The following is a 13,185-nucleotide window of genomic DNA, read 5'->3' on the forward strand; positions in this document are numbered from 1 at the left end:
AGTGGCTGATTTCTATTTCTCCATGGTACACTACATCAGTGCATTGCGGACATCTGCACATTGCTGCAATCTGATTGTAAGATGAACACCAACAGCCCAAATACATTTCTTATCTCAGTCACACCAATGCAATCTGGCCCCTTGTGTTTATTTCAGCACTATGTGAATTCTTTTGGTTATTTATAGATCCTTCAGAGACTGTGTCAGTGGGGTGAGAGTGAAGCTGCATGAGCAGCCAGAGTACTCCAGAGAGATCTGTTGGCTGACACTTGTCCACTGTCTGTGTAAAAGTCACAGCAGAGAAGTGGCTTTGCATCTTTGCTACAGTAGAACAAATGCTGTATGGGCTTTGGGCCAGCAGTGAGAGACCTCAGCCACAGACTGAAGTAGTAACTGTGACTCAGGGTTCTGTTTTTTCTGCCCTGAGTCTCCAGGAGGGAAGTAATCTTTTTCTCTGAATGATTCAGAGGCAGTATTTTTTTGCATGGTCTACTTGAGAAAGGTGTTGGGAGGAAAATATCAAACTATATTTAATGGGCAGGACTTTGCTTTATCCAGAAAGTCAAAGTACAAGACAGTATTTGCTTTACACAGCTGCAGAGTCTGTTATTACTCCCTTATCTGATGCGTGAAAAGCCGTATAGCTCTGTGCTTCATCATGTATCTGCATTGACAAATACCTTTAACAGACTGTACTGGCTTTCTTCAATGCCTTCAGTCCTCCATGGCTCCATTACAGTTGCTCAGGGAATCTCAAAGATGGTAAGGAAATTAGATGGACAGGAACTGAGTAGAAGCTTTCTAGGGAATGAAAGGATAGAAAAGTAATTTTGTAGGTTGGCTGAGCTCTTGATGAGATGTTTAACGCTGCTGTGATTTAATTGTATTGCTAATGGTGCACCAGGGTACTTAAGCATTTTGGTAGGAGTCTCTTGGTTATTATTTAAATTGAAGGGAATAAAACACATAATAGGTGTCATTAAAAACCTCTGTCTTTATTTTGGAGAGGTTTAGTAGCATTTTGCATGTATCTAGTAAGAGATGGTTCTGATTCTTATTTTCATGAATGTTTTTTTACACACTTTGGTCCAATAAAAGACTCCCAGTGCTGTCAAAAATTGCTTATATTCTTCCTTTCTGCTCTTGACAAGGCTTTGTTCATGCACAGTGCCATACTATGCTGCTTTTGAGCTTGCCACAGTTGTGCTTCCAGTTCAGGGACTAGCTTGGGGAAGATGGATTCTTATGTATAAAGACAAACCCTTATGTGAGGTCAAAAACTCACTGAGAATAAATTCCTTTGGGTAAACATTGAGTTCTGTTGTGTTTTTCACTGTGGTTTCAGTAATTGCTTCTCTTCTGTTGCTTTGTTTTGCATTTCACTTTCTTTGTCCTGTAACATTTTTGTGTGTTTCTGAGACATCTCTCAGCTTCTCCATCACTACAATTGTTTCAAAGGAGTTTGTGGTAGTGTTTAAAAGATGTTGTTCTACTGATCTCTTAACCCACATATTTTTATCCTCTCCAAGGAGGACCGTTTCTATATGACAGCTCATTCCTTTGTTTATTTTGGTTGCACTCAGATGAACTTTACCTCTGGTATCACTTTACTGTTAAATTTCAAGCTATAACATTATGGTTTCCTTCCTGGGAACTGGACAACCTTATTATTCATTTTGTACTGCAAGAAGAGCGTATCACATACATTGCTGAAATAATGCTGCATGATTTTGAGACCAAAAGACAAAAGAAATATCAATCACAACCTTTTCAGCTGGGTTTGTTTAATTGCGGTGCTTGTTTAATGGCACAAGTAAAAAGGCAGTGCTGCAATTTGCTTTAACTCGAGCTTAAGTTAAAAGGTTGTCAGAAATAAGTACTCCTGGAATATTACTGGACTACTGGAATGATTACTATCTCAGTGCTACTATAAATAAATTCATATTACTTCTGCATATTGCTTAAGTATTTTCACTGTAGTGAGTTGACCACTGCTATTATAGTCTTTTGGGCTTGGGAATAAAATTTTCCAAGAAAAGACACAAAGTGAAATGTGTATTCATGTGTCCTTTTAGTTGGAGAGGGAAGAAATTTCTATTTTTTTAAAAATATGTGCTTTAAAACTAAGGACAGTCTCTACATTGGTTTCTTCATTTAGCACTGTGGCCAATTTAAGACCTTTTTTCTTTAGTAACCAAAGCAGACAGCTGGCCTGAGGAATCTGAAGGGCTTTCAACCACTAAAATCACTGTACATTTATCAAAACCAACACTTTTTCATACAAGATTCCTGAAAGACAGAGGACTCATACTAATAATGTTCATATTTAATTGCCTCAAGGGACACCAGCATTAGAAAATTCTTTGCACCTGACAATTAAGGGCAATTATTACCAATTAAATGAAAGCTTCCATCTCAAATAAATATAAAAAAATAGAGACCGTCTTCAGTGTAGTCGTTTCAGTTTCTGTTATTTTGTTTCCCTATTCCACTACAGTTGCTATGTCAGCATAACAGTCTTACGGTGATATGAGGATATGGAATAGAAACTTGGAACCTACTTATTTATAGAAGATTTTTGAGTTTGGACTAGTTTGGTCACTTTTGTTTACACAGTAGCAAGAAACTGCTTCATGGGAAGCTTGAGCATTGGTAAATATTTTTAGTCACAAAAACATATTTTCTGTATCTTTGCCCTGGTTAGCCTCTGGTGTTACAAATAGTTTTCCACCACTTTCCTGAGAAAATTGTTTCACAGCCTAAACTTTGATTAGAGAGTTTTGTAATTTATTGTTGATGTTGTAAATGAAATCTTTTCATTGTTGTCTTCTGGTGAAAACAAGGATGTGGTCATTAAGGCAGGATACACATCATGTAATTTAGAAGCCTGCAGCACAAATGTCTGCACCTGGGTGGCTGAGTGAGTGAGTTTCTTTTAAAGTCAGTGGAGAGGCAGAGGCATTTTTAGAATGTATTAACTAGCATATTTTAGTTGTTTGCTTCAGGAAAAGAGGTGTGGCATTCTATGCTCCACTGACTGTGTTTACTAGATATCCACTGACTCCATTAAGCCTGGAAAACTGGACTCTACATCCTGAATTGTAGAAGTCTAATGAGTCTTATCCAGAAAAGTACATGGAAATCACAGAGATGATGAGAACAATCTCCAAGGTTTTTATGAGATACTAATTTGCAAATTACATAGGCCTATGATTAGGCTATTTGGCTGTTCCAGACTGACGGCCAGTGAGGAAGAAAAGACAATATATACTTTGCACAGCTGGAGCAAAATGATCATGTGGATGCTGGGATGGTGAAGAGAGATAGCATCCAATGAAAATTATGTATGTCACGGTGCAGATAATTCTCCATTACAAGAAAGCTTTTTGAGGCCTCTGTGTTATGTGAGATGATAAGTAGGTGTCTATTGGCAGGAGAATGTTGAATTAGGGACTCAAGAAAAAAATCATTTGGAAAACAGAAAAGATAAATTGGAATAATGAGAAAAAATATGAAGAAGTTGACAGGCAGACAAAAATACACTGAAAATAAGACAGAGTAACAGCTAACTAAGATGATGTTACTGCCTTCGGAAAATCCAGATGAAGCTGGATTCCCCCTGGATGACCCTAATATGAGAGACATTTCAAACAGTTTGAAAACTAGATATTTTTCTGGTTTTAAAAAGAATTTTTCCATGTTAAAATTTCCAAATACATGGACTGGATTGAAGGGCAAGACAATGCCCTATGGGGATTATTCAGTAAATCATCTTCATAGTAAATGGTTATTTTTCTTCCCCCCCCCCCCCCCTTTTGTTTTTTTTTTCCCTAGTTTTGTGGTTATTTGATTTGGTTATTGCCTTCAGCTACCTGTCTGTAATTATAGCAAAGATTATTCAGAGGTGTGTTTGTTGGAAGTAAGCACAGGAACATCACCACAGCTCAACAGTGACAGCTTGGTCCATAAGTCAGTGACTGCCAAAAAGGACATCTCAGCCAGTCATTCATGAGTGAGTGAAACATCCACTAAGTTGCTTTCTGGTACAGAAATGCTATAAAAAAATTGTTAGTCTCAAAAATGCTAGTTTCTATGGCGGTGTATTATATCAAGAGGATTAAAAACCTTCAGGACATCTGCAGCACCCATTTGTGAGATTGTTTTGGATCACCCCATATAGTTCAAGCCTGTTTTTTCAGTGTGAAGAAACCTACACCATTACAACTGATCCCAAGTAATAAGAATCAAAATAAGGAAATAGGGGCACATTTTATTTATGGAGTGAGGAATTGTAATTCTCTGAGAATTCAGTAAAAAATCAATAAAGAGCAAAGTCAGAAGGCAGCTTTGTATCTGACAAATTATTCAATAAACAAAAGAACTAAACCTTGGCCCCATTAGCACTGTTTAAACACACAGACCACAAAATTCCAATGCAAACAAGTTTTAATGGTACCAAATCTACCAATGGCTATACTGGTATATAAATGTTTTCCAAATCATGTGGTTTCAATGGAGAAAGTTTTGTTTAAAGAAATTCAAATTCAGTCAAATTTAGATTTAAGTGACTCATATACCTAATTTTCATGGACCTTTCTAATGGCTTGATACACACCCATTGACGTCAGGTACTCTCTGATTAAACCCCATGGGAAAGCCTATGGTAGTAACTGTATTATTCAGTTTTCTGTAACCAGATTTCTACCTATAAAATTAAGGCTTAGCTCCTTTTAGATAAAATACAGGATTACACGTATATATTAACTGGAAAGTTGTAAAACTAAGTTTAATATTAATTATGTGCACATTTTACAGTAGAAAAATGAACTTCAGTGCAGAGATACATAATGTGATGGATTAATTCCTTAAAGCTTGGCAGTGCAAAAAGATGCCAATTAAACAATGTAATGGGCAATGAAAAGGTATATTCTATATTTAGGTTATAAGAAATGCTTTTCAATGCTGTTTATGAAGAAAAGTTTAACTGCAAAAATTAACTCAATTAGTCAACGTAGCAAGCAGTAACTTTTTAACACAAGATCTAACACAAGATTCCAACAATCTGGACAGGTTCAGATGATACTGGTGAGATGTGCATTTGTTTATCTTTATAATACATCTTTCCTTTTGACCTTCAGCCTGCCAGTATCAATCTTTCCTGATCCAAGGAAGCCCCATGAGGTTTAAACAGAGCTTAAATTAAGAAAGTTGGAACCAAATATCAGTAATGATACTAGGAATCACTAGGAATCTAGAAACAGTTGCATTTGCTGTTGAATGTATGTATGCACAAAAATTTGAAACAAAGAAGTACTATGAATTCCCAGGATTCTTGCATGGTCTTTGCTTTGGGATAATTCTATGAAGACTCTTTTGCTACTGGATAAATGAAATAGACATTATAGGGTCCCAGCATTGAAGCCCAAAGTCATGAGCAGCATTTCCATTTGCTTCCTTGGACAACAAATCTAAGACTTCTCAGAATCTTTACCAGTGTCTTTAGGCTGCAGCTGATACAAATTTCCTCCTGCTAGTTTTCTCTTATTTCTAGGCTGCTCACTTTCTTAGATTGAATTTTGTCTACTGAAACAGTTTTCAACTTCAGTATGAAACATATTACAGGAATAAACTATAAATGACTCGGCAGTTTACAACAGGTTGTCCATAAAGTGCCCTCACATAAAAGCATAGAACAAGAAAATAAGTGCAGTAAAATAATAAAAGTTCTATTTCACTGCTCACTCACACCATAAAACCAAAACTAATGTCTGGCTTTAGCAGACATGCCATATTCTTTTAAGTGGTTGAAAGGAAAGGACAGGAGTTGGTAGGAATGATTAGTTACTCTAGCGGGTAGAAGGGAGATCTCAAGGGAAGCTTCACATTTAACCTATTATTTCTTTCTGCATTCCTTAATCCCTGTCTCTCTTGAGGCCTGCTGGTGAGTTTTCTTTTTTCTTTTGAAACTGGTAATGCGAGGAGCTTTGTATTCAGCTCTTTCTTTCCTCTCCTTCAAAAACATTGTTCAGATGTGAAGGACTTGATGCTGGGTACCTACCTAATGACTCTCCTCAGACTTAATGCCTGAACTAGAGGTATACCAAGAATGTACAGGACAAGACTCCAAACAGCCATAACTCTTCACAGCCATAAATGGGGTTATTCTGATTTATATTTATTAAGGAAAGACAAATGAGTTGTTACTGAGGTATTTCTTCACTAACACCACCGATACCCCAGCTCCTTACACTGCATGACTGAGATAATTTGCCACTGTTCCTTCCTGGCTTTTCTTGGCACCAGCTGGTGGAATTAAGAGGTTTTTATAACCTATTTTTTCAGCCCGTTCTTTGAATTTGGCGAGTCTCTTGAATGGCCTCTACAAGCTCGGATGTGGAATGGGTTTGGTACTTGGATCACTGAGAAGGTCAAGAGCAGCACTATTTGTATCCATTACCAATGGCATGTGCAAACTCATGAATGATTAATTCACAACAGCTTAAGTATGCTCCATAAGTTCCTCTCAGGTTTGTCTCCCACATCCATGAGGACCTGCAGTTTCAACCTCCATATAATCAATTCCTTGCTATTTCTCTGTCTCAACTGTCTTTCCTTTAAAACTGTTACAGTCCCGAATTAGGCCATTATTTCATCCTTGAAAACCAGTTTCCATTTAACCAGTCACCACTTTCTGAAACCACAGTAACTCATGACTGCTGGGGCCAGAGGGGAATTGCCTGAGAGATGTGTAATGCACTGAGCTAACATGTAAGGCTAAAGTATAAAATTTAAGTTATAAATGAAAGTGACAAGCAAAATTTTTCTCCACTTAGTTTTATTAATGATGCAATATTTTATTGCCTGTGGCTAAAAGTATTTATTGTCATTGTGTTTAGCTATAATTTGGTTTCATAATTCAGTTTGCTTTTCACATTTTTTTAATGTTTTTTTTTTTTTCCCAATATCACTCTGTTTTTGTGCAGATTGTTGTCATAGTGTGTTCATGTAATAAGTGTATGGTCTTCTGGGAGCAAACATATGCAGATCGGCATTAATCTGAAGAAGCAAAGACTTAACCATGGGCTTATTTTTAAGTATGTGAGTATGTGGCTGAAATTAATACCTACAGAGATTGTTCTTCTAGGGTGACTAATAAAATTGCTTGTGTTTTTTTTTGGCTGTAGGACCAAACATGTATCTAGCAGTATCGGTCAGCAACATCTTCGACATTTATTAAATTACACAAAAAGTCTCATTGAGATCAGAGGGGATTTGTATGCTTTGAATTAAGTATCAGGTGGGTTACAAGCAGTGTTAAGGCTTTTGAAGAATGAAGACTTGAATTTTTATATCATATATTAGAGTGTGTTCAGATAAAGTCAATGAGAGTGACTACAAGCAAGAAAAAACTTTCAAGAAGTGAGTTTGAAAAGATGCAATAGTTTGATTTAGAAAGGAGATGAATAACAGCAAATGTATCAAAAGTATGTGAAACTGTGACTGCTATTTAAATGGAAGAATAAGAATGTCCCTGTCCTCTGATAAATAGTATAGCAACAAGGAAAATAAAAGGTAAGCTGGAAACCATTATAAGGAAATGCTTTTTTCTACCATGTGTAATTAGGTAATAGATTTCATTCTCAGAGGAAATAAGGCCAATGAAGATTCCTAGTGAGGCTAAATATTCCCATGGATAACACCAGTACCTGGAATTATAACAAATGGTATACAAGAAATGTAATAATACTAATTGAAATGACCATTAGACCTTGTGCTCCAGGGCTCAATGTAACCTAAGTGAGTCTAGTATTGCTGTATGAAACCAGATGATAGCTGACAGAAGGGGCAAGTTATATTGCACCTGTTTGATTGAAGGGTCTTCTGCCATCTTCTCAGTTATCTAGTGATGTCCAGTCTTAAAGACAGCATTAATATTTAGACAGAGCCACAGTCATTTCTTATGTAGGTCTAACCTAGTACGATAGTTCAAATTCTATATATGTCTAATATACTTTAAAAGATATAGATTGGATGTTAAATATATTGTCTTTTGGTACCTTTGTGTAGTATATTACTAGTTCAATAGACTGTGCTTTTCGGAGATTTTTTTCACTGTGTTATAAAAAGGAAAAAGGAGGTAAAAGAGACATCAGATCTTTATTTGGGTTTTCGGTTTTTGTTTGTCTTGGTTTGTTCATTTGTTTCTTGTTTCTTTTTTCTTTTTTTTAATTAATCAGAATAAACCCCCTTGATGATTAGGTCTTTTCGTTGCAGCATTTTTCAGCATTAGTGCCCCTATCATCAACTATGGTTCTGTTCTTTCACCCTTTTTTATTGATTTTAACATTATTTTTTTTAAGATGAAATTTTTTATACTACTTTCAAATCAAGGATCTTCACAGAGTAGTTCCTCCACTTTTTGGCTATCTTTCATCTTTATTACCATCCTTCTAAAGAGAATATAGAAAGATGATGGTCTTGATGAAATCTGCAATGACCACGACAGTGCAGAAGTAGCATCACAGAACTGTGCTATAAGTACATGGCTAGCATAAATAACAATGTAGTCTGTCAGCAGTGATTTTTGCTGAAACACTCATACTTAAAATCATGTGTCTTTTTAAAGGTTATTCAAGGTGGGCACCTAAAATTCCCAAATTGCCAGCAATGCCAGTTATGTGTATTTCTTTGCCTTCTGCAGCTTCCAGAAGTGAACACGTTGGTGGGCACTGGCGTATTCACAGCAAATTGGTTCTGTTTCACTTCTCACTTCTGTTATATGTGTATCTTAATTGTTTAATGTAATATTTCGACTTAATTACAGGAAATGTCACTTACTATATTAATGGTAAAATGAACACACGCAATGTAAATGACACTGTACATTTTCACAATGAGAGAGAAATGATTAATTATGAGACAGAATAAATTAACTCTTACAACAAGTGCTTCTAAAAGGTGTAAGAGGTGGAGGTAGGAGGTGCTTCCAGATTAATCCCTTCTGTAGAGGAAATTAGAGTCAAATTATATTCAACACTAAAGAGCAGAACTGGCCTTCATGGCCTAGGAGAGTATATAATGGTACCTAACATTTATAGACACACAACGTGTCATCTTGAAGTTTATATGCTGTAAGGATTGCTTCATTTATCACTTCAAATAGACTGTAGCATCATAGAATACTCCTTTACAAATTTTATTAGGAAGCATGAATTCAGCTGTGGCTGGTATAAACCAGCTGGAGCATGCTTGCAGGAATCACAGTGAATATCATGAAGTAGGAAATTGATGACTTAGGTCAGCCATGGAAAATTTCTGGAAACTTGGTCTCAATTAGTGAAGAGGCTATGGTTCTATAAATTATTTCTGTTCATTGTCCCACAGATTTAAGCTATGGCAGTCCCTGAGGATGAACACTATTCATCCAGTAATAGGGTCAGATTTCTAAAGAAATGTGTACGCTTCAGCCTTATTCTGCCTAACCTAGGTTTATTCTTTCTTTGCTTTCACACGTACGTATTTGACAATTCAAGTTGGAGTTGCTATCTAAGTGTTTTACAGGTTGAACAGGAAACTGTTTTTGAGGAGCAGTGTTTTAAGAGGCGGGGGGGGACATTCATTTGCCTGAAGAAGGACTCTTTTGTTCATGAACCCTCGATACAGTACGCAGCATAAAGGTAACACCAGTCATCTCTAAGAGTTCACAACAAACAGACTGACAAAAGCTTTCAGAATTTCCCTTTCAATTTAAGTGCAGCTACTCCTTAGGCTGAGTGACCAACAAAAAATAAGGCATAATTTGTTCTGCAGGGTAGAAAAAAAGGACAGGGAAGGGGAGTTGGATAAGCATAGGGTGAAGGTTTGGAGCCTGGCAGAAAAGGGATGGTCAAGTAGTAGACTGAGACACAGGGAAGACCGAAGGATATTGAGGCTGGTTATTAGATACTCAGTGTCGATAGTCTCTGCTTTTATTTATTTCTGATGTAGTTTTTAAATAGAAATAATTATCATCCTGACACAGGGAATAAAAAGATTTCAAAACCTCTGCATATGCCACAAAAGATAACTCGTTTTTCCAGACAGCCATACTGCCAACCAACATCACACAAACATCTCTTCATATTCCTCCCTCTGCTACATCCCTCGTGGTAGTTCTTTCCCTTCCCCATTCCAACTGTGTGAGTATATATCTTAGAGGATTCAAAACACTAATAATTCTCCCAGCATCACAAAGCCAGTAGAAATAGTAAGTCACTAATAAATGCTATATCCCAAATCTACAGCATGAAGAAGGATGGCCTCCTTCCCAGAAGCTGTGCACGGAATATTTAAATTTGTTTGCAAACCGGCACTGAATGCAGCGTTGTCAGCCAGTGCACGTAGCTAAGCACTAGTGGTGCAGACTGCAGTTAATTAGTAAGTTTGCTTTGCTAGGCTGTGACTACAGCAACTTTCTTCTCATAAAATACCTTTCATGTACATAGCTGGAAAAAAATGTTCCTTAAAGAAGTTCTGTCCACATGTTTAGCCCTCCCCGAGAGCGCCGAGCTTGTTCACAAGCTTGTGAATGAAAAAAAATCACTTGTTAGTGTGAACATACAAAGGATTTTGAATGTCTTTATTGCATCTCACTATTACCTAAAGATTTTCTCTTGAGTATACCTTTTCTCTGGTACATTTAGTGCTTTCTTCTTATACAAGATCTCTTTCACATTCACTTATATATACACTAAGGATTTTGTGTGATTGGAGTAATGACAAAGTATCAGTTGTCCATTGTATAGACAATTAAAAAAATGATATATAGAGTTAAAATAATAGGAAAATGCTATTTTTTCCTAGATACAATTTTGCAACCAAGTTTGTTCCTTGAACATAAATGGCTAAATATATTTGTATTATTTGAAATATTTGGGGGGGAAAAAGTGAGGCAGTGGGACAAGAGTGTAAGGGCAGAAAACAGGGACAATGCCTGATGTATCATCTTTTTTTCCCCTCATTCATGAGGATTTATTTTGAAGCCAAACCTGCTCAGGATTTTGGAAGGGTCTTTTTGCCTGCATATTAAATCACTTGGTCCTAATTTGCTTTTCTCCCATATACCAGAATAAATGGTATTCAGCTTCATTGCAGTCAATAGAGCTGCACAGAGGTAAAACCGATAGAAGAAAATTAAACCTTTTAAAAGAAACTTATTGCAGTACCTTTGTAAAGGTGAAATTAGTTAGTTTAGTCTGATAATCACTTGTCAAAGTCTGATGTTATATAAAGTGTTAGCAGCTGGAGTCTATTGTCCAGACAAGGATAATCAGCAAACTCAAGTTTATAAATTGTTGACTGGAAACAAGGGTGTAGAGATAACCCTGGAGAGGTTGTGAAAGACTTCACTGGAGTTTATTTGCATTGCAGTTCTGCTGGAAGTCACAGAGGCTTGGCTTCCTACCTACTTACTGCCATTTATTTTTGATATGCCCCAGAGCATCCATGACACTTATTAAAATAGAATGGTGTCTAGGCAGCCAGCAACGCAAGTGTATCTTATTTCAGCAGTTACTCTAATTTAAGAAGTTCCAAAGAGGTTCAGTATACATTGTCAAGCCTACCATATCTGTTGATTCATGGCACTTGTAAAACCTTTGACCTAGATCAAAAATTCCAGTATTTAAGAAGGGCATCTGTGCAGCTTCCACTGCCCACTTAATGGTGTGGGTTAGAAAGATATTCTTGTTTTATAATTTTATTTATACTTTCTTTTTGTACAACCTATAGGTTACATTTCCTTGTAATCTAAATAAATCCACCTTGCTCTTCCGTATTGTTCAACTTTATTTATCTGTGTTGTCTTTGTATACTTTCGCTCAAAATGTGATTCTTTTTTTTTTCCCATAGTGTCATTAATATTAAATATGTAAGAATTTCCCTTTTGTCTCATTTTTGTGGAAAATTCTTTCTGCAGTTTCTGGATGTGAGCCAGCCATGTTACAGTGAAAATTGTAGCTATTCTGTCCTCAAGCCTGCCAGTGTTCTCACAACAGGGAATATTAGTTGATAAATTATCCCCAGGAGAAAGGCCAGTCACAGAAAGCCCAGGAGATCCACAGGAGCCAAATAACACCTTTCTGAGGCTTCTGTGAGTGTTCACATTCAAATGTAAACAGTGTTTACATTTAGAGCTGCATTCAGCATTATAAAAGAACTTTCTACCTCATGCATCTTGGTGTAATATTTCCATCTGAAATGTCTGTTTCTTAAGGACTGCCTTATATTATATTTTAATGGGGAAAAAAATCTGGTAGGAAGTAAACCAAACTGTCTAATTATTCCTGGCATGTTACCTATTACAATATAACTGTCAGTGGAGGAACAAAAAGCCAGTTTCTGTTGTGAAGTTTATTCTCATTGCTGGTAATTCAGTTTACTTCTTCCAAAGAAGCAGAGTTTTGAATGGATTTTTGAGCTGATGAGCATTTTGAGATGATGTGTCTCTGTCTCAGGAACTGACAGTACAATAATGCTGTGACATGGAGGATACAAGTCAGATAACATAGGCTGTAATGAGATACTTGGAAGGATGGCAAAGTATCCCCTCAAAAATAAAGGCTGTCAGGCTGAAAGGATGTATTTCCAGATCATTTCAGCCAGCATATCACCACATGAATCATTGCAGTTACACCAGCTGTGAATGTTCCCTGCAAGAACTAATTGTTGACAATTGTGTTGCCCATTTCTGAGTCTTGTTTAATACTTCATATTTCCTAGCTTCAGTGCTTCTATTGGATCTTGCATGATTATGTTGTTTATAGCCCTGTCTTGTTCTCAGTGAGTATGCTGGAAAAGCAATTTCTCTTTTGAAAGGCTCAGACCCACTATCTATGGTGAATGTCCTGGGTGCTTCACAGTGAAAAGAAATGGGAAAATCTGTGACCCAATGTCCTGGAGGTGTAATTAGATTTCTGATTAGAGGATGGGATATAAACTCATACATTTGCATTACATTTGTCGAAGGTTGCCTAAGTGTTTCTGGATTAGACTACATCAGAGTGTAATTCAGCTAAGCTTTGTTTATTTCTGTCTATGTATTTTGGTGTTCTGAATTGCTTTACATAAAGAATGCAACTGAAATGTAATTGCTACAGACAGGAATCACAGCAGCAAAACAGCATATACCCCTTCTTGTGTCTTGTT

Source organism: Neopsephotus bourkii, unplaced genomic scaffold (genome assembly GCF_033783945.1).
Source record: "Neopsephotus bourkii isolate Nb327-2 ecotype Australia unplaced genomic scaffold, CSIRO-AGI_Nbou_v1 NB_53, whole genome shotgun sequence".
Lineage (NCBI taxonomy): Eukaryota > Metazoa > Chordata > Aves > Psittaciformes > Psittacidae > Neopsephotus > Neopsephotus bourkii.